Raw genomic sequence first — 24766 nt, forward strand, 5'->3', positions numbered from 1 at the left:
ACCTACATTTATGTTTTATTTTTTTATTTTAAATCACAAAAGCAATAATAATTGCTAGATTAATAATTGCTTGCTTGAGTTTCGAACTAATTTGTTACAATTGAACACATCCGCAGTCTATTGTTTTCATAGAAATCTATTTGTAAAAACATACAGTTGCGTTTTTCTGATCCTCTGGATCCCGGCAAGCAGTAAACTGTCAGCTCAGTGTATACTTTTTCTATGGAAACGTGGATGTTTTCGTATAAAATCTTGCAATAATACAGGTTACAAGTAGATGACATAATTTATAATTATGTCACTGTGAATCATTTAAATGTATGGACAAATAAATGTCTTATTTTCAAAAGACATTTTTAGAACTGTTTACATATTGTGGTTAAGACTCTCGTAATTAATTATTGATTTATTTTAAAGTCAAAGTTTCATATATTTCATCGCCACTGGTGTTAATGTGCTAAATAATTATTTAATAAACAGTTTTCACCTTTGACATAAATACGAACCGGTATATGTTTCATAAAACTGCACATTCATAATATTACTATGATTTAAGTCCTTCTTATAAACGATTTTCACGACCCTCTTCAATATGACTAGGTAATAGGTATAGTAATATTATAATGAATGTTTGGTGATATTATGCCCTAGCGTAATGATTTTTAATTGGCTTTATAATATCCAACTTGTGAGCAAGCCAATCAACACGACTGATAATTAAGCCGACATTTTAATCGTTATATACTCATTGCAGGACATTTTCAGAAAATATAGTTTCAGTATCAAAAACATCTTGCTCTAAAACATTTAATTTTAATTTGATTTTTCTACTAATCCGCTAAATATTAATAACAATTGACAAAAATAGATTAACCATTGAAAATGTGAATAGTGTTAAGTCATGCATAATATAGTATATTATTATTATAATATATATTGAACCTAATAATATTAATATACAATCCAACGGAATTCCGTCAATATTGTTAGCATATCAGATTAAAAAAAATATATGTATATTTTTAAATTTATTGGCGTTTGTTGGCTATTAGAATATAATAATATATCCATGAGGTTTAAAAAAAACGTAACACGATGACGTGAATGCTATCTAAATTGAATAATTAGTTTTGTTAATAATAGCTACCCTCAATATACGAGAATTTTTAATTGTAATTTAAATAAATAATGGTAAAATTATCCTCCTTATAGATAGAAATTTTGACCTTTCATATTATTTTCAATTACTTTTCAGGGTAGAAAAAAAACGATAATGGGGTTGAAAAAACGTAAGCTTCTAAAAACTTAATAATATTTTTATCGCTGAAGCGGCATGGATCAGCGCACATGAATTAGTACGTAATCCTGCCACCCCTTCACAGTTCTGCTCTCGTGTAACTAAAATGATAAAGCAAACTGTAGATATGACAATTGCTTGGAACAGGTGTACATTTGAAAGCATTATCGTATAATCATATTTTAAGCTAACTGTTAGCTTTATAAAATTATCAGATATATTATCTTATTTGTATTTTCCGCTGCCTACTTTACTTTAAATCTAAAATCATTTTTTATCGGTAACTTATTGTGAATTAACATCCCAGATAGCAACACTAAATATGAGTTTTGTACTTAACAGCTTACCAATGATACGGATGATCCGATATTTATATATTTAGGGACATGGGTTAATGAGAAATGAGACCAAGAAATAAAAGTGAGAATTGATAAAGCATGGATTGCCTTTCTGAAAATGACACACCTTATTAGCAATAATTGAGACCTTAACTTAGAACTGAGGAGACTGTGTAGGGTTTGCTGTAATATACTACCGATCCTTTTTTATGACGTCAGAGAGGAATGGAGCTTAAAACAAGAAATTAATATCATGGAGAAGTGAAGTCTTCGAGATGTGACTGATAGTTTCTTGAAATTTGTTGGACTGATAGACTGACAAATATGCTAACATCCTCAAGAAAATAAAACCTACTATCTAAAGCAGAAAGCTTCCGTATATCGGCCACATAATAAGAAAACAAAAGTTTTATCCAACTCATTATCAAATGAAAGATTAACAGTGAACAAATGAATACGCCGCATTTCTTAGATGTCGGTGATTGAGACAAGTGCAACTCTACCGAATTGTTCTAGGCAGCAGGCAATAAAGCAAAGATTTCACTGATAGACGCCGATGGCAATTAATAGAAGGAAAATGTGAGTTTTTTAATGTTTCCTAATACAGAATTTAATGAGAGAAGAAAAAATATCATGCAAATAAAAGTATACTATGTAACTTTTAATTATTTTAAATAAACTAAAGTTTTTTTGACATTAAGGTTTTAAATGAAAAACAAGGTCTTGCATTCTTTTTGGGGTAATTATTTAAGTCAAATTTGTCGAACATATATAAAGTTATAAACTTGTTATCGAATATTATTATCTACTATGCTAAAATAGTGACATATTTTGGTTTTCGAGTTTAGTAGTTTGGTAACAATTATAATAAATTATTAATCTGTCATGTGAAAGATTATAAGGTTAAAATTGTAGCTGGATAAGTAAGTTTACATAGTAATAGCAGTTTAATAATAGATATTAAACATACTTCCATAATTTAGTTTTAAGCCAATAGTTATTACAATTGACACACAATTAAAAAGTAAAAAAAGGTAATTTTTTATTTTTCTATAATAATTGTTAATTTTTACAAAAAAACGTACGCACCAATTAGGTGAAAAATAAAACCGATTCTGACATCATTTTGACATCTTAGTAAGCACCTACTTATTTTAAATACCTACCGTGAGTCAACATTACAAAAGATACGCTGGTTGCTTATATGGTTAAGCGCATTGGCCGGAATCCGATGGATCCCACTCGTTACAAATATTTATTTCTAATAATTGGAATTTTTCCAAGGTGTTGCAAATTATGTAAGTATGTTTGATAAATATACTTATTATATTCATATTTATGATTTATCTGACAATTATTAGTGGAATGCCATTATATAAAATAAAAAATATTATAGTCATTATTTTAAATAATAAATTAACTGTCAAAATCGGGATTGGTCGTTGTAAGCGAGAATCCCTTATGTTATCGGCCATTTTGCTCACACACAATTCTTCTTACATAGGCCACGGCACAATGGGAGTTTTAATAAAGTCTGCAATCTATATATATACAATAATTATAACAAGTACTTGTAATAATTTTGTCATATTTAATACACTGTGGGAACAAGCAGCATGTTGTAGAAAATATAGAGTCAAAATATACGTTTTTTTCTATTGGGTGTCGTATCCACGAAATATAATACCAGAATCCTTCCTACCCATGAATTCACCTGCGGAGTGCGGAATGTGCAATATCTCTCGGCAAGGCAGCGCAGAACAATGGGCAGCCGTAAATCTAATCCTTTGTACCTATTACAATATTAACACCTTTTACGATAGTCAGCTTTAATGGAAGCGTCCGTAGGACAATTCAACAAAGCTGATTGCCATAGTTACGGAAATAAAGTTAATATTAAATGTGAAAATCAGAACTGTTTTTCAGTTTTGTTGAAAATAAATTTAAATATGATTTCAAATTAGAATGATAAAGTTCAATAAAAATATTCTGTCATCAGCAGGCTACCCGCGGTCGATGGCCATGTTTTCACTGCGCTTCGCTGATAGTAATTGTCTACGTAGTGTTTCTTTCCGCTACATGGCAATACCATGAGTTCCTAATTTATAACTCGTGGTATAACGAGTGTGTATGTATGTATAATAGAGACCACTAATTAAGATTGACATTTAAATAATTACTAAATATTGTGCGTTGAAGAATTATTTGTGAGAAAAGTCGCATATAAAATATATAAATCGGACATGCCACATCTTTCTTTTGATGTATGTAACATTGTACACATTATGTTAATTTGAATTTTGACGTATTTAACATCAATAAATTCTGTCAAATAATTTATGACTTTATTACGACGATTTAATAACTTGTTTTTCTTAATTAATGAAGTTATTAGATCATAGCACAAAACACTACAAGTAAAAATAAAAACCGTAAAAATTAAAATATCATCGACGCTGTTTGTAAATAATGTTACATCGTACCGACTAATATTGATATACGATATCAGCCGTTACTGTACTCAATTATTATTGGCCATTGCAAGAGGAAAATGTTAAAGCGGGACAGCATTTTTATTTCTCTAATTACTGTCCTAAATCGGATATGGTACCTATAGTATTGTAGAGTTTATATAATAAGAAGTATCTAGTACTAACAACACAGTAAGCACCTAGAAAATAAAATAAAATAAGCAAGGTATTTTAGAAACTGTAATTTTTTTAGAAAGTCTTTCCTATATTTTTGTTTTTCTCATACGCCAGTAAGTACCTATTATTTTTATATATAAATTTAATTATAAATCGGTACAAATTTTAACTTATTCAACTGTTGATAATTTACAGATATATATAAAAAATCATCATGGTATATTTAAAACTTTTTTAATAAGTGTCTACCTGGATAAAGACATAATGAAAAAAAGGTGTAATACAGTTTAGGTACTTGAAATGTTAAATGAACACACTGAGCGAAGAAAATACAATATCTGAAGAAACGTTGTCACACAGAGGTATGGAACATTCGAAAGGTTGACCTTGTGGCCACTGAGTGGACGAAATATTTTAATACCTAGTACGGAAATGTGTGGTAACGCAATGTAGATGTAAGGCCAAGGGAAATGTAATCAGGTTATAGATGCCTGCATCGATTATTTGTTCCAAGAGGGTGATGACGATGATAACTGTAGATTCAAGTACAAAATAAATAGTCCATTTATAGCTTAAAGTTAATACAATTATTCATAATATATTTATATTATATTATATTATTGATCACCTCTCACAAACTGGCCAATCGTATGTAGGGTGGTTTGGTGGTGAGAATACGTACATAGGTACAGTCTGAAAACTTTACACCTGATGACGTAATGCGTATGGATTTAAATTATTGACTTGAACGTAGCTAAGTTGAAAGTAAACCAAATTATTTTGCTTTCACTAAAATTAATTTTAGATATCGGTACATACTTGATCAGCAAACTTTGATTCATGAAGGTATCAATGAAATTATTTGGACAATCCTCTGAATGTGGATTCCTCAAAGTTTTTATTTGAAATTGGTACACTTAGTAACCTTTTTTTGTTTGAATGATTGAAAAAAACTTAATCAGATAATAACCGCCATCTTTTGTATGATATTATTGATTTTATAACTATTGATCATTGAAATATTCTGTATAAGGATGAATTAATACATTCTGTTCTTTTACGGAGAGTTGCAAGCTATTTTTTATTATTAATATAAGTGGTGTTTACTTGGTAGAATTACATTATTTTGTATGGTATTATTTTGTATAAATAGTCAATTATGTGTTAAATAATAGGTAACATAGTAGTTACCATCTATTCACAAAAATTATGCCACATTTTAAAATAAATAATGTGAATTGACTTGCGGTTAATTTGGTTATTGGCTTAGTACCTTTTTTTACTATTAATTTAAATAAAATTTTGTTTTATTTAAATTAATAATTCAATGAATTTAGACCATGAATTCATATTTTTTAAAAATATATTTAGGCTCTATCTATTATACAGAAAAAAATTGTCAACGTCTTTGTATCATTGATACATGAAAAAATTTATATAGCTATGTTACCATATGGGTCAAATCATTGTTAGGGTGAACAGTGGCAATAGTAATTGAAAAATGGTGTGAATATTGGATATGTTATGTGCAATATATAATGTACTTATATGAAACTAGAATTTTAGACTTTTGGTTTACTTAGAAATCTCGTCGACATGGTTCTAACGATGGTGCAGGTGTAAAGGGCTACTTTTGTCCATACGGATAAAAGTAAATTGGTAGACAAGTTTAGTTATTAACAACTCTCCTCCCAATCAATATCTGTAGACAACATACACAGAGTGTATACAACACAGCTACGGGATGCTGGGGTAACCAAAAAAACGGGCTTTCGAGGTGCCTTCTTCACTTTTTCTATATGGTTCAATAAAGAAGCAGATATACACTAAGTAAGAAATTTAATGTCATAAATTAGTGTTTTACTTCATATTTGATCACTAATGCATTTTCCGGTAGTTTTGCACGACCTATTATAAACATAATAATATTATACTATTCAAATCATTTTACAAAGTTTTTTATTAGGTCGTATTCTTATTTGTCTGGTGGTTGTTTATCCAGTATAAATCTTGCAATCAATTTTTAACTAACTTTCCGACTAGCAAGATATTTGAAACTTTTAGAATATATCAGAACACGTTGCCAATGTATTTTTTTTAATACTTTTAGCCATTTTTAAGTAGAATTGAATTCATTTTCACTTAATTCTGTTTTGTATGAAAAGTTATTTCGGAAGAAATCCGTAATCCAATCCACTATTATTGGTTGCTGGGGGTCTGGGGTCCTAACAACTAAATTATTAATATATACGTGCGTTACTATGGACATCAAAATGACATTTCAGTATTGTTTCTATCATGTACAATTTTTTTTGATCGTTTAAGCTAGTCAAGTTTATATGATTCAACAGAAAATTTAAAAACGTTGTATATAAAAAGCTCTTTATAGGTATCTTGTATTTGTAATTAAAATTGAGTAGGCAACCCACCTTGTAAAATGTTATTTTATTTTTTCTTCGTAAGTACCTAACTGAAGTAGCTAAATATTATAAAATAATTCTACTTTACTTACTTAGGTGCCAGTATTAATATTAATCTCTCGAGAACATTTAAAATGAAATGAAGACATTCCACAACTTCCAACACTGGTTTAACATAATTAAATTAAGCTGCAGTGGTTCCAGCTATAGCGGTAATCAAGCATAATTAGATAGGCTTAATTGAACCAGGTAAATAAGGGCAGGAATGCTCTCATATTGCGTTTGTATTTCGCGTATGTTAAAAATAATTTTCTGTTGGGTGAATTAGGAGTGAAGTAAAATTTTCAATCGGATTTTATTGCCTGTTCAAAATTTAATTTGTAATTTTTGTTTGTTTATACACTGGCATAGAGATTTGTCGTTCTAACATGTAATAATGTATTTTATTTTTTAAATAAGTACAATGAAAAAATGTAAAAAATGGAATCATATAGACCTGTAGCACAGCATAGACTAAATCAGTTAATTTTTATCAAGAATGTTTTTTATTCCTTCATAATATAACCGATTAGATCGTCACGAATCAAATTTAATATAAATGACTGAGAAAACATCAATCCCGCGCCTACAGCTTGAAAGACGAGCGTTCTACCAAATACTTTACCGTGGATTCCATTTAGAAACAAAATGCCTGTTTATTATAAATATTAATATATTTTTGTATGCTATGAATGTTAAACACTAATGAAAAGATCGATTGTTTGAATCAACTCGATTCAAATAATAAAATATCGTTATTTTAAAATAACATTTCGTTAACATTTAGAATTAGTTATAGGTAGATATGATCAATACTCAAATAAAATTATTAGTTAATTTTTACTTTATAAAAAACGTTGTTATGAAATTAGAATTGTGATTTTTCTTCAATCGTTTTATGTGTATAATGCACACTGAAGAAAATAAGCAAAATCAACAATTATTATAAATGAATAAGAAATAATAATTTATAAGTTATATAGCGTCTGAGGAAGAAAATTTGAAATTTATTTTGTAACTGAAATTAAAAATACCTGATAGAAAACGAATTCGATAGAGTAAAAAGTATCTCTAGACTTCGATCACTAGAGGTATTTGCGACTAAATGGGGCGAACACATTACCATCATGTTGCGTGCTGTCATGCTGATAAATTTAGTGTATGGTTTTGTCATTCTGCAGTATATTTTAGAATGATCACTATGTCTATAAAACCAAGTATGGAAAATGCCAACACGAGTATTCCTCGGATTTGGAAGAGAAGATCGAAACTGTTGCTTTCGTAGTTATCGATAAACAAAATAAAATAAATCGAAAAAATGCAAATCTATGATATAAATTAATGGAAAATGAGAAACATTGGGCCAAGCAATAAAATTATTGACAGTCAAATTTATGTACGAGAATTTTTGTTTTTGCGCGCGTTTTTGAATATTTTTTTTTACAAAAGGCATCTAACAATTCTTGCTTGGTAGATAAATGCACGGTCAATTACATTTTATCGATGTCGTACCTGAATATGAAAACTTAAACGAAAATAGCAAAAAAATAAATAAATTAAGTAACATTTGATATTTTAAACTATTATCCATGGTTCATGGTAATTTCAATTAGTTTTAATAGTGTCTACGCATGCGTACGTCAAAATTACTTGCGACATTGCATGCATAGATAATATTTCGGATAGAACCTAAACAGACCAGACCATAGATAATATGCGTAAATATCAGACATAGATAATAATATAATATAAAATCCATAAAGCAAATTAGAAAAAAACGCGGCTTTGATGTGAGTCAAAAATGTGTAGACATGCAAAAAATAATAAAAACAGTTGGTGATGTAGCGCGATATGCGTGAGGTGACCTCATTGTTGATTTGGCCATTTCGGTAGATTTTGATAACTAACAATATTAGTTTTTGATTCAAAATGTGCTGCGGGATGTGAGCATCAGTCTGATAACATTTTAAAAATGACATTGCATATTTTTTCACCGCAACGCGAGCTTGCAGTGACAACACGTAACGTGATTGTAATGTATTCGCCTCATGGGTTCACTTCGGGGTCTCGTGCCAACAATGATAATTATAATGTTGTATTGATTTGGGTGTAGCGTTTCAGCATTAAAACTATTATCTGCGTGAGAAAATAAGAAATAATATTTACAACTAATAGCTTCATAATCACATCATGCGTTTTGCGAAATGTAAACTTGAAACGATTACGCGATAAATTAGGCACATAAAAGTTTATCCCGTGTAATGATCACCATTTAATGTGTTCATCCTGTAATTTGTTACCTCTTCTCCAGTTTATCTTAATAACTTATTAATACTCTGGTAAAGTGCGAGTACGCTTTATGGCATCTTATGAACTCAGCTAACATTAGGGCTAAAGCACATTAGCAAGGTAATGCGAAATATACTATTTGGTGTTAAGAATATTAGCGCTTTTGCAGTCTTTATTACGGGTAACAAACAATAATTCTGAAATGGCAATGAAGAAAAATGACAACAAATGAATAATGAAATAGAACAGGACTATCATAAAGTAAAGTAGACCTAAATGAAAAAGATCTGTCTAGAGAAGTACGTAATATGAAACATACTATTTTTTGTAATTTATTAAAATATTAATATCATTTTTGTTTTTACGAGAAATAGATGTTAGCCACGTCTTGCTAAACCTATTAGGTCTATACTCTTACTCCAAGCACACATTGAAAAACAATACGTACATTTGTCAGACCCAGGATTCTAGCCCGGGACCCACAATATCATAAACCGATGTATTTACATGAATAAAATGCGATAATAAATTTACTTCCGTTAAAATTTGAACTAGCAAGTCCACAAATATATTTAATATTAAAGTCTATACTCACGTCGATTATGTGGTTTTAAATTCCAATATTACACCGAACCGCAGCAATATTGCAATATTACCGGCCAATTATAAATATTTCTGAAATTTCGCAATGTACTTTCAACAAACTTTCGATTGATATAATAAATTTCACAATATTCAAATACACTGATCAAACTATCGATATATTCGAGAATGCGCAATATTGTTTTCAATATTTAGATAAGAATGTATTCACGTAAACACTTTTAAATATAAATTAATAGTAAATTGCATGCTTTACATTCTACATGATGTGGATGTAGAGATAGAATCTCATAATAAATTTCTCCTTAAAAACACCTTAGACACTTTCTTTCAGAAATATTTCTTTATTCATGAAAATGAACACTAAATTAATCCGAAAATCTTGGAATTCACTGTATTAAAAGAAATTGTACCTGTAAATTATGAATTTTGGGATTCTAAAACCTAGTACCTACATACAATTATGATTGTCCTTGCTGAATATAAAAGTCAATCGATAAAAAAGTTTTTGTGAATACTAAGAGGTTATTAAGTTGGCCATTAAAAGCAGGAACGTTTTACAGCAGATGCACGAATTCAATCTACTTGGCATTGATAACGAGGCTGTGATACCATCAAAAGCATATTAGGGCCGCGATGCCACGTGAGAGAGTGAGAAAGGTGCTTTAACAGAAGTAATTCCACCGCGAAAGTTCGTTTTATTTCCTCAGTCCTCCTGACGACAGAATAAGTCATAGGGATCTCAACAGGAATAGTCAATTTTGTTGGAGACTTTGCGCTTTATGTGAAAGTTCGATAGGACTTCTTAAATACATACAAATAACGATACTTGTTTTCGTTGTAGTACTATTTTCAGAGGTGTGAAGTATATAAAGTAAAAATGTCAGTTTCTTGCAATCGGTTAAAAGCAATGAAATATTGAAAGAAAAATATGTTTTTTTTTAAATCAGTATAAATAATTTTTCATGATGTTAACACAGAAAAATGTTAAGTATTTTGAATTATGATTTTGGTTTGTTTTAATTTAAAATAAGACTAAAATATTCTTATTTAAATCAAATAATATTATCAACTGATATTTTGACTGAAAAAGGAAGTGAATTAAGGGGGTTTAAAAATAAATATATCGAAGTCTAAAGTAATGGTTTCAGATATAGAGATGATCAGCTAATATATTATTACCTATCTCTAGTGGAGCATGTTCGACAAAGATGGATGCGAGACTGATATAAATAATTACAAGATAAAAAGAACTTTTTATATACAACGTTTTTAATTTTTCTGTTGAATCATATAAACTTGACGCTAGGGGGGACATGCTCGTCGAAGGTCAAAATTGAGTTTTTATTGTATTTTCAAACCATGATCCTGGACACTCCTTAAACGTTGTAGATAATCTATTTATATAATTTTGAAGCCTTATTATCCTGTATAGTTATTTTAAACATTTGATGACTGCATAAAGTATTTTTGTTACATAAAATAGTATTCTTTTAAACCTCTCGCTCTAATGTTTTAGAATATAGTCATATTTCGGTACATAACTGTGCAGTGGTGTTAAGATTTTTTACATTTATTAATTTTTAAACGCATTTAGGAAACTATTAGTATAATTTATTACGAGATAATTTTTCTAAAATATTCACGATAAAAAATTATATTGATAATCTCTGTGATCCCAAATTTGACAAGAATTAGGCATTTTATTATTCAAAAAATCGGCAAGATTAATTAACACATTTGAAGATGATTTTAAAGATATTTATTATAAACTATGTCTTTGACTATTCAAGTGTGATAAACATCTTATGAATATTGATTGCTTTATAATAATTATTGACCTAAGAATAAGATAGTGTTTTTTTTAAATACGCCATTTCTTTTGTCATTCCCCAGTGGTTAAGCTACAACATATGGCCGAAGCCATAAATTGACAAACTATAATTAAAGTAGAAAGTAAAATTATGTTAACGCGCGTGTTTGAACATGTACCTAACCGATTTTTTTTTATTTTTTTAAACGGTACATATTCAAACACGCGCGTCAATATCATTTTACTCCCTACTTTAATTATAGTTTGTCAATTTATGGCTACGGCCGTATGTTGTAGCTTAATCACTGGGGAATGACAAAAGAAATGGCGTATTTAAAAAAAACACTACCTTATTCTTAGGTCTATAATTATTATAAAGCAATCATTATTCATAAAATGTTTATCATACTTGAATGGTCAAAGACATAGCTTATAATAAATATCTTTAGAATCATCTTCAAATGTGTTGATCTTGCCGATTTTTTGAATAATATAATGCCTAATTCTTGTCAAATTTGGGATCACAGAGATTATCAATATAATTTTTTATCGTGAACATTTTAGAAAAATTATCTCGTAATAAATTATACTAATGGTTTTATAAATGCGTTTAAAAATTAATAAATGTAAAAAATCTTAACACCACTGCACAGTTATGTACTGAAATATGACTATATTCTAAAACATTAGAGCGAGAGGTTTAAAAGAATAATATTTTATGTAACAAAAATACTTTATGCAGTCATCTAATGTTTAAAATAACTATAAAGGATAATAAGGATTCAAAATTATATAAATAGATTATCTACAACGTTTAAGGAGTGTCCAGGATCATGGTTTGAAAATACAATAAAAACTCAATTTTGACCTTCGACGAGCATGTCCCCCCTTAAAAGATCAAAAAAATTTGTAGTTGATAGAAATAATACTGAAATGTTATTTTGATTCCCATAGTAACGCACGTATATATTACTAATTTAGTTGCTAGGACCCCAGACTCCTAGCAACCAATAATAGTGTATTGGATTACGGATTTCTTCCGAAATAACTTTTCATACAAAACAGAATTAACTGAAAAATAATTCGATTCAACTTAAAGATGGCTAAAAGTATTTAAAAAATGCATTGGAATTATTTGTGTTCTGTTTGTGTTCGTGTTCTGATATATTCTAAAAGTTTCAAATGTCTAGCTAGTCGGGAAGTTAGTTAAAAATCGATTGCAAGATTTCTATCGGACAGATAAGAATACGAGCTAATAAAAATGTTGTAAAAAGAAAATAGCAATCAATGCTTTGTCAAAATTAAAAAAATAATTTGGAAACAATAAATTAACCAAAATTTACTAAAATGCGCATAGTATTTCTTTGTCTCCCAATTTGTATATATACTTATATACCTCCGAAACTTTTTTTCTAAGACCGTACACGGTCCACGTGAGTTTGCTTGCAGATATCTGATCTAAAGTAATGTTAATCGCAATCATACACGAGCAGGCACACACACATGTGAACAAAAACACTCGCAGGCTGTTTAAATAAGGCTTCAAGTTTCACAAAGTATTACACAGAGCATATTGACACTTAAAGTAAAAGCAAATAAAGCTGATCCGAGTGATACACTGTGATGAGATTTATGAAATTTTTGTTGATTGCATACTGTTATATTTCACACAGATTATTTATAAATACCTATTTCCAAAAATTATGGTTGGTTTAGAAATATATAGTAAGTTGTAGAACTAATTTAATACAAATACGATCTTTTGAAGATGCCCAGTAGTTTAAAATCGAATGCTTTGGTATACCAGGGTAAATTATGTCTGGGAGTTTTGAACTAGGATAATATTGATTTAATCGATTTTATTGGGTTTCTTTGACAAAACATCAATTAGTTGCTTCATTAGAATTTAGGAAACTTTCTTGAACTAAGAAACTTAGAAACTTACCAAACTAGTGAAAAACTTTCAAAATTGACTTGATAGCCGACCTAAGTCAGTATATAATTTTAGAATCGATTAATAATATAGGTACGTTCATATTTTATTATTTTTATATATTATTTTTAAATAAATTTGTTCCTAGTTATATACCATAATAAATATTATTTTAATAGGCTCTTATAACACTAAGCGTATTTCCAATTATAATTTTAACTCAATGTAATATACTTATTTTTAATAAAACTAGTATTTCCATTATGACTGCATGCATAAAATAACTACAAATTAGAAGCTCGTGGTTAAGTGGTTGATCGAGGGGATACGTTTTGAAATAAGTTGAGATAAGCAAAACGGTAGATTTAAAAAGCTGAACAATTTAAAATATGAAAGCACTTTATTTGATAAACTAAATATAATTAATAACAACATAAATGTTGTACATAAAATAAAAGTAATATAACTCTGTAATAAACAGAAAAATAGGATTAAATTTGTTCCGTGTTGCAAAAAAGAATCTGCATATTTCACCCTGTCTAGACTACCTATTATGTAAAACTTGTCGATAGCTGTCAAATAATCTGTCCACTCGTTATGACGATTCCTATAACGTGGCATACGTAAAAATAAGTCGAGGAAAAAACATATTATCAAAAATCAATCGCTATATAACGAAATCGCACTCGCCGGGGGTTTCCTGTTTCTCATAAACTGGACATTGAACGAAGTAAACATATTTTTTTTCAGTTCCCATAAATCGTAGCCAAATCAGTTTTTTCCCAGTTGCGAACAATTATTTTTATGGATATAATTCTCATTTTATTAGCAAAATGAATTGTCAAGTTGTTATGTTTACTGATTAAAAAAATCAATTGTGGGTATACTAAGAAGACTTAAATAGTTTTATCAAGAAAATGTGACTATGTGTATTTAAAAAAAACTTTAGTCATGTAGGTATGCTTATGATATAATGATGCGATACTATTATTAAAGAAAACTCCTTACGCTCCTATGTGTAATATAGAAGCTCTCAATGTCCAAGGCGTAGGGTGCTGCCCTTTCCTTTCTTCCAGGGCCCCGGGTTTGATTCCCAGCGAGGTCATAATATGAATATTATATTTATGTGATTTTAACAAAGTTTGGATGTTTGTGATTTTTTCACTTCTACATATTACTATAGATCTACCATCATAAATTGGCGTTTCAGCGAGGGCGCTAGTATGACATTGAGAATTTTACCATAACTAACAAAAAAATAGTAATTTATAATTTATTATTGGTAGTAGATTTCTGTACAAATATTATGCAATCCATAATTCGAGAAACATGTTGTAAAATTATATGGCATTTATAACAAATTTATCCTCGATAAACAATTTTAGTTTCAAATTCGACCGGCTGCCAACTTACGATGGTAGATCTTTAACTACGCTGCTTTTTCACTACAATACTCACATTGGGCCTCATGGCCTATTATACTGTAAAAAGAATATTTATACGTGCACATATATTTATACAGGTATATAATAGAGTATAACCCCTATTTTACGTTTTTAAGGGACTGGAAAAAAACCTAATTGGAGGGAAAATGTAGAAGGGGGGTATTGAAAAAAAGAACATTAAAATTTTATGTTTCTAAAAAAATAACGTTTTATTAAAAAACAACATTCAATTAAAATTTTTATTGAAATGATCATGTACATATTATGTATACTAGTTTGTTGCATTTTTGTTTTTTTGTTATGTAATTCTCTTTCTACTATATAAACATTTAAAAGTGTCATCTTGGATATCAGCAAAGTTTGTAAAGTAGGTTTTTAAACCCTCGGTGAACCTCATTGCTTCTTCTTTTGTTGGAATATCAACCTCGTCTTCATCAGACAGTTCTTCAGAAGCGCGCGCAACTCGCATATTTTGAATATTTCCGACGTAAATCGCGGGAAATAAAAACGTAAATGCGGGTATTAAATGTACTGAAATACATCGGGACCGAAAAAATTACACGCAATTGCCGGGAAAACGTGAATACCGGGCACGTAAAAACGAGGTTATACTGTATTTAAATGTTAAGAACCTATGGAGGTTGCATGTTACTACGTTAACAAACTTTATGGGAAATAGTTATTAGAGTTATGTCCAAATCCTTTGGTCGTTGCTCTTGATCAAATACAAATTAAATAAACAAAACTACGTGATTTACAATAGATGCAGTCAGTATTGGATCCTATATCCGCGGTTTCAGAGATTAGACACTCTAGTCTACATCAAAACATATGAATACGAACTGATAAAAAACCTAATTTATATTTTCATAAGACAAAGCAATCACTACACAAACATTTTTTTTCTTCATAATTTTGAATACAACCACTATTACCGATTTCATTCATAAAGTTTTCACATTAATAATAATAATACATTTAAAAAGGTACATCGTAATATTCATCAAATTTTCATATTCCGGGAAATTGTAATTAGTGTAAAAAATGCAAATGAGTAATAAATTATTTTCCTTGTCATTATTAATTTAATTGAATTTGGCATTTAATTATAATGAAAATGAACACATTTGTCATTCAATCAGTCACGCTACTCTCATTTTCTGCCTCTTCGCTGTCTTTTATTCAATTTCGCTATGGGTCGGGGTGTCAATTATTATTATTGTTATTTCGACCATTTCAAATTGGAACCAATAAAAATTTAAATTTTAAATGACTTTATTGAAAGAGTCCTAAAAATGAGGTCAAAATATTCTTTGAATACAATGGGAATTTTTCAAAGCAAAATGAAAGTTTAGCTTTTCGAGCTTTATTAACATAAAAATAAATCAACGATCTGGGAAAAAAAATCGACCGTAGTAAGTTTTCTATAGAAAACGCGTGATTCATGAATGTATTATAAAAAAATGATTAATAAAAATTATTATATATAATCATTTATAGACGCACAAGGAGTGAATTAAATATATCCTATCTTAACAATATAATATAAACAAAACGACATCTCCCTGGATTCACAATCGCATAAGGAATAATATTATATGCGATAAGATTTGGTTGAACTATAACTTAAATATTCGGATCATTAATGAAAAAATAGTTTCGCATCTTTGAAAAATAAACATCCGATGTTACAAGAATGGAAGTCTTATAGTTTATACTATAATAAATGGATCTCTTCAAATCATTGAAAAACATATTTTGTAACAAAACTTTAATATAGATTTTACAAATTTGTATATTGGTCGATGGCTATTTCGGTTGTCATACCATTATGAAGATGACAAAGAGTTAGCATTTACTTGATAGAATTCCATTTTACAAGAAATGAAAATATAATGAATATTAAATTCTACAGGTTTTTAAAAGGTTTTGTCGATAGCTATTTCGGTTGTAACACCATTATCAAGACTATTCAGTTAGGCCGTTTATCTTTGCTTAAATACTATACGTATAGATAGAGACAGAATACATTTTCTTATTCGTTCAAACAATATTATGACTTTGTATACTTATTATTGATTGTAATATTATTAATACTTTGAAAACCCTAAGTCTTAGTGCTTTAAGCACTCGAACACTGTACTTTCAATAAATTTTGTAAATTTTGATATCCATTAAAAACCCATTTAGGGTTTTCAAAGTATTAATAATATTACAATTATTAATAATAAGTATACAAAGTCATAATATTGTTTGAACGAATAGGAAAACGTATTCTGTCTCTATCTATACGTATAGTATTTAAGCAAAGTCAAACGGCCTATCCCAATAGTCTTGATAATGATGTTACAACTGAAATAGCTATCGACAAAACCTTTTAAAAACCTGTAGAATTTAATATTAATTATATTTTCATTTTTTGATATGTTCAAGAGAAAGTTTTTTGGATAAAGCCGCATAGCATCAAGTAAAGTTCTTAGTCATAATACCATATTTCAATTATTAAAGAGCTCAAAATATCGATCTACCCTCAAACCTGCTTTGAAATTATGAATGGAATATGTTTCATACTCATTATATATATTTAAAAAAACATATTACTCATTACTCTGAGAATCTGAAAAAAACTACAAGTTTTGGGTAGCTTATAATATGTAAAACGTCATAATGATAGAAATAAAGTTACCAAAAAGAAGAAACTTACTAGGGCAGTTTTCACTTTACCTTGAAAGAAGTTGAGGACTATGAAGAATAGATAGTCTTAGTCGTTCAGTAAATGGCTGTATATCTGAATGGTTATGATTGTCAGCCAACAGGAAATACCAGAAAAAAATATAGTCGTAAGGACTAGAAAAAGCATTCCGAAATAAACCATTAAAATATGCAGTAACAATATATAATAGAAAAGATATGTCACATAATATCATAAATTAAAATAAAACAAATAAACGCACTATGTAGAAATGAAGAAAACCGACGTCTATGATATTGACATTCTTCCATTTTTTTACAAGAATTATTATTATCCATTCATTAAACTCTTTTTGTTCTTTAGTGACTCCAAAAACATAATAGCTACAAGAGCAGAACTCATCTATCTGAAATTGAGCGTAACAATAGTTGATTTTATATGAGGATATATACTAGGTCTGTGCGTTTATATTGTTTTCATATTAATACTATATCCCAATCTTATTAGTTATATATTATATTTTGTGAAAATAGTGTTTTAGGGAAACAAATTTTGTTAATAGGTTGTAGAGATACCGTAATATTTTAACGATATGCACTTATAAGATTGGATATGGTGAAGAATGTAATACGTTATTTTATAAAAAAAATATTTAGCATAAAGACCTCAGTGGCAGTGACGTCCCTAGACAAAATGCCGCCCCTAGGCAGCGTCAAAATGCAGCCCCATTTTTTTATCATCCTTTCATTACTCCAATATCTAAGAAATGTGTTGTATAAAGCATGGCCCCCGCAACCTGAAGCGGCCCCCCAGGCTAGGATCTTTGGCAGCCCCCTACCTATCGCTAAAAATAAAGGCAGTGTGACGCTCTACAGTAATGTTTTCCAAATGGTGTACGCGTTAAAATTGATGTGTATATTTAGTGTTTTTTTTGTGTATTTTAATACACCTATTTGAATTATGGAGTTTTTGAGTATCACTACACAATTATAAATTGTATTGTACAACCACATAATTTTAAATAGCGCCGCAGGCGAATTTTTTGCTATTAGAGCAAATTTGTGATATGTTTTATTTTACTTATCAAGCCCGGGACCCAGGCTAGAGCCCTGTTAGCCCCCCTTGTGGGGGGCATGGTATGGATGGATACATTACTAACAAAATATATACCTACCACTAAGCTGAATCATACAAAATTAAATTTAGATATTAATAAATAAATAAGCGAATAACTATAATTTTAGTTAAACACTTACCCAAATCACCAGAGTCTGAGATGCCATTTATTTTTGGTTGATATGTCTGACATACCTATTTGGTTTGTATCTATAATACCTACGCAGACATAATATTTTTACACTATTTTTTCTATGCTATTATTGTACCCTACAATATGTAAAAAAAATAATTTTCCTCATTATTTATTTCATATAAACCTATTTTTAATCATAAATACACTATTAATTAATAGTCAGCCGTTGATGACTGAAATAAACCACAAATCCACACTATTATCAGCACTTAATATATTTACAAAAAAACGACTTAAAGAAGTATTGTTATTCACAGCACGATAAATACGATATAATATAGATAGGTACCAACTAGTGTACATTTTTATTACAATTAGCTGGTAATTAACGTAAATACCAATTATATGCACGAATACTGATTGTGTCAACTGTCAATGAATTAATAATCATTATGAATATCTATTTTGCAATAGATACATCCGGCAACCTTTAAATCTCGGGAGTGACTGGCAAAAATATTTGGATAAATTAAAAAAATACGGAAGTATGTACCTACCTATAAATCTTGTTTCGTCACCAACGTTGAAATCTATATAGGTAATATTATTTTGTTTCAATATCTACCTTCGTTGCTTGTTCGGCGCCACCTATGGCGCGACATAATTTGCTTTTGCGCATATACCTACATATTAATATCACTGTTATGAAAGGAACTCTTTAATCAGAGTAAATGACATTATATTATAATGACTGATTTATTATGGGTTTTTGGTGTATTACATTTATCATAATTCATAATATTCATAATGTGTCTACATACGAAACCGAGCAGTCAAAAATAAAACAAAAATTCCTCGCGAAGCGTGGTGACATCATATTAAAATCTGTACTGTTGTAAGTACTGGATAAAAAAAAACATCCGGAAAAAAACATTTCCAACGCTCTGGTTATAATATAACTAATCTAGGTAGGTATATCTATATAATACCAAATAATTCTCCTCGATTTGCCGGCCTTCGAGTATCTGCCGCCCCCAAGTGACGCTCAATCTGCCTACCCCCACGGGACGTCACTGCTCAGTGGAGACCTGAGTATAAAGCGATGGTATGTCTTTTCCAATTTCTATTTACCTAGCATGGAATTATGCACCCAATGGCGAAGACTCCACACTAGGCGATTATTTAAACTAAAGCCTACCTTCTTAATAAAAATAATTTTAATTACATATTGACGTACCTACCTATATAATCAATTTATTCAATAAAAATAATTTAATTTCAGAACCACATCTGTTGTATAATGTAGGAAAGTAGGAATGTATTTCAAATAAATACAGATTACAGCACGTATGTTAAAAGTTTTAAGAAATAATATGGACTTTATGTCACGTGACCTCAGGATGTCTTATGTCAAAATGATTAATGATTAAGGGGACGCTCTACAGAATTGCCCTTGAGAATTGAAAATATGATTTTTTACATGTGCTCGGAATTGTTGCTCTACTGGTAATATTCAAAGGTCGCCGACAATGGTTTGGTCTAAAGTAAATAATCTTATCTTAATTAAATTTAAATCATAAACACTGTCGAAGTGAATAAAGAATGGGTTGATCAAAAAATGCTATCTTCTAATATACGTAAATGTTACTAAATTCAATTTGTTGATCAGCTGTTTGGTGGCAAGTAATTGCAACTAATATGATGGATAGCCACGATATAAACTTAATAATATATTAATAACGTTTTAACCTGAAATTGTCCGAGAACTAAACATACGAAGGATGTTGAAATACATATCTACCTACATTTTTATTTCATGTGCTATCCAAAAAACATTATTAATGAACAGTATTTATTTTGAATGTATAAGACCTATTACATAATTATTAAAAAAATAGGTACATATTGTTTAATTCTAATGCATATTTAAAAAAAAAACGTGGAATATAGTTTATTATAAAAAGAAAGTGACTTTTTATTACTTACCCGATTGGTTTAAATTTAGTCTGACACTTTTACAAACAAGTAACGCAACTTTACTTTTAGTTGGTAGGTACAATAATTATTTTATTTTGTTGGTAAGTAAAGCCAATGCAAGAAATAATTTATACTTATAAAAAATGATTATTAACGTGGTCACCGACAGATTATTTTTTTATTCAAAGCTAGCGGATCGCTGAGAATAAGACAAAGGTGCCGACATTATCGAATCACCCAGGGCTGTCGAAGACGTCTTACTTGTTTTTATGATAAATTGGTTTTAATTGTGTGCAATTTGGCGGAAAAATATAATATATACAGTTGCTTACCATTTGGTTATCCAATGAGCTGGGTTTTGTTTACTCTTCTGCCGACATCCTACAGTTTTCTTTTTTTATCTTGCCCATCTCGCGTAAGGCTATCTGATATTATAAAAGTCACACAGTACAACAGTGTTTAAATCTAATATATAGTTGCACCGGTTTAATTAAAAACTATAACGAAATTAACATTTTAATGATTTACAGATTTTCCTATGTTATATCAACTTAATAGCAATTTTAATGAGACAAGATACATATTACGATATATCCAAAATACACATCATCAGATAATATGTGAAATATTTTGATAAGCAAAAAAATAAGAACAATACAAAAATAACATAACATAATCAGATAGTCTTTTCATAATTATTTTAGATGAATGTTGTATGCCGTTTGACGCTTGGAAATATGTAATTATTCCATCTGTACAGTAAATTATTTTTAACTTAAAATTTGTAACTCTTTAAAACGTACCATTAGATTGATATTATTTTGACAGCCCTGTATTCCTCGGCCGGCATCAGGTTACGTCGCATACATGTTATGTTTGAAGGTAATAATAATAATAATGATTATTCATTTGACCGAGAATTGTAATTAATAATTATTGCGTTTCTTAAAATAAATCTCCGATGGTTAGAGGTTTTTGAGGTTAGACTGAATTAAAATGACGTCCTTTCAATGCTGAGATTACTCTCTGAATGAACTATGAATGACCTTGTACCAATAATAATTTATATGGCATTCAATCACATATACTTAAATAAAATATATAGATTGTTTTTAAAAATAAAAAATAATTTCATTTAATGATTTTAATCTGTATAAATAATTAGAAAAATACATAAAACTCATTGGTCAATATAATATTGGCCTCCACAGAGTAGAAGTTTGTATTAGCAGGTTTTGTTTTTTACGAGAAATGGATGTCAGCCACTTGCTCAACCTATTAGGTCCATACCCTGACTCAAACACAAATTGAAAAACAATGTGTACTTGCCAGACCCAGGATTCGAACCTGAGAGCCACGGCGTGATAGTCCAACGCTTTTGCCGCGCGACCACCGTGGGTGGGGAATATCGGATTACCATCTTATTTCTCATATGTATACCTAACAAGTGTGTTATTTTTCTCTGATCTCCACAGCGTCACGGATAGACACTATATCGGAAGATACCACGGAGAGTTTAGGTATAACAAATATGGACATATAGGCGTACACTCAAGGTTATTTCGACTGATACTTGTAAGGGTGTCTAATGTTGATATGGGTACTCAAAAAAATAATAAATAACTACGCAGTCTTCAGTATTATTACAACAAAAAACTACTGTAAGTAACCCCGCCATGTTATTGTATGAAAAAACATATATCAAGAATATACGTGGCAGAAGAAAACGCAATGTTATGCTACTCAAGATACTTCGTGATTGATGCAAGTGAAGTTCCACCAAACTGGTCCAGGCAGAAGTCATTAGAGTGAAAATTATTCTGAAGTTGAAAAATTTACGATATGGGATGGAAGAAGAAGATACAACACTTAATTATTAGGTGTACGAATTGTGAGCGAATGAAAAAATACTTCCATTCTACGTTCTTCTACATAATATGATCATAGAATTAGTTGTTAACATATCTAAATTAAAATTGATTGTTAGATTCTTACAAAGAAAAAATTCACTCGTAGAAAATAGAACTTTCAAAGATGCCATATTAAAATAAATAAATAAAATAAACCATTGTGTTTGCAGACGTTAAGTTTATAATCTCTCAGTTTAAAATTTAAATTAAAGTACTTATTAAAATTTATACTAAGCGTTACCCAGGTGGTTTCACAATAATATTCCAAGTAACGTTGCATATTTTAAGGTGAATGTCCACGTGTAAAACCCTCATAAAAGAATTTTGCCAGGAAGGCAGGTGTATTTACCATTTGTGAGAAAACGACTGATGGAAGAGTGACGCGAATTAAGATTAGGTTTTCCAAAGATAGGGGGAAACATTTTCCGCGTCGTCAAGACCGGTGCTTCCCAACCAGTGTACCGCGGAACACAGTATACCATGGGTGATTATGAAGTGTGCTGCACGATATTGTTGTGCATAGTAGAAATAAGCATCGAATATTTTTTAGCGTTAATTTTTATCTGGAGAAGAAAACCACGTAGTACTTTCAAGTAGTAACTCAGATATACAAATGGAGTTGGATTTGGATTCCGTCATCGCCATTTGGATGCCAGGGGCCCGATTTCCTAACTATCGTCTCGTGTGGCACCAGACGACATGACGTAATTGTGACGTCAGCCAATACACGCTCGAGCGGGCGGCACACACGAGACGATAGTTAGGAGATCGGGCCCCAGGATAACTGAATGAAATGACTCTCATCTAGTCACAACGAAATATTATTGATGTAGACATACTACATAGTTACGTTGATTACCAATATAAATAATACCTATTTAAACTATAGACTTTTGAAGATATCATATATTCTGGTGCTTTATATAATATTATATTATACTTAGTAATAAACATATTTTAATTGTATTGTGTGGAAATTTATCGATAATATCTTTATAGATAAGAAAAAAACAACTCTTCTCTTAAATGAGTAGGTACTTGTGAAAGAATTCATTGAAAGAAAATAGCGCCATTAAAAAAAAACAGATTATTAGAATTTTTTAAATTATAATTTATTAAATAACAATTTGTGAAAATTCTATAATGAGACTACATATTCTTAACAAAATTTGTTATGTTTTAGAGTTTGAAAAAAAGAAAAAGTGAATAGAATAGAAGTCTATTTTGTTTACGTGGCGTTTGGGTGGTTTCAGAATCAGAAACCGGAGTATGCAATTGATGCGAATAACGTTATAATTTTTGGTTTTAATTAGTCAAATTCATACAAATTTACTTATACACGTCTTCTAGATTTAGATAGTAACATGAATTTAAAAAGTGTTAAGATACACCATTTATGGTAGGTGTAGTATGCAAATGCGGTAGATTAGGTGAAACCTGATGACACAAAAGATTTTTTGGTACTGTTCGGTTATACGGAATACAGCGGAAAACACATTTTGAAAATACCCGATATACTGGATTATTTGTTAGTTTGGGTTAGTTTAGGTTAGGTTAGGTTTGGTTAGGGTAACCTAACAAATAATCCAGTTTATCGGGTGTTTTCAAAATGTGTTTTCCGCTGTATTCCGTATAACCGAACAGTACCTTTTTTTTAAATTTTCACGCATCGCATATTTGCTGAAGCTAAAAATTGCTAAAAGTTTTGCCTATTTATAGCCCAGAATTGCCAATCCCTATAACTAAATGAGGTTATTATAAATATTCATCATTGTGACAGAAAATTTAACAATATCTAGATAAAAATGTTGTGGTTGGCAAGCACTAGAGTGTGTAGACGTTGTGTGAGCGAACACGTTAGCCGTATGACACGAACACGTGTATTGTCATAACTTTAATGATCCCGGGAATTTATCTCAGAGAACTTCCGCGGAGATAGGGCACTCTCGTGTGAGATTTTCACATTCCTATGAACACACGAGGAGTTTTATACAAAGAGAAAAGTGGTAAGCATCGACAGAGTCTACGGTAGACGCGTTTGTTACGACAAGCAAAATGAAATATAATAGTTAAAATTTACTATTACTGTTATTCTTATTACGGAACGTGG

The 24766-nt window shown here is 29.9% G+C and overlaps 1 protein-coding gene across 1 annotated transcript in view; it reads right to left on the reverse strand.

Annotated features, from left to right (window-relative positions):
- The window catches only part of LOC147079231 (acetylcholine receptor subunit alpha-like), an 836032-nt gene that overhangs the window by 143951 nt on the left and 667315 nt on the right, over nucleotides 1-24766 (reverse strand). The gene's annotated exons all lie outside the window — the stretch shown is intronic.

The sequence above is a fragment of the Rhyacophila brunnea genome, unplaced genomic scaffold, assembly GCF_057557595.1.
Source record: "Rhyacophila brunnea isolate RB1 unplaced genomic scaffold, BYU_Rbru_1.0 scaffold_10, whole genome shotgun sequence".
NCBI lineage: Eukaryota > Metazoa > Arthropoda > Insecta > Trichoptera > Rhyacophilidae > Rhyacophila > Rhyacophila brunnea.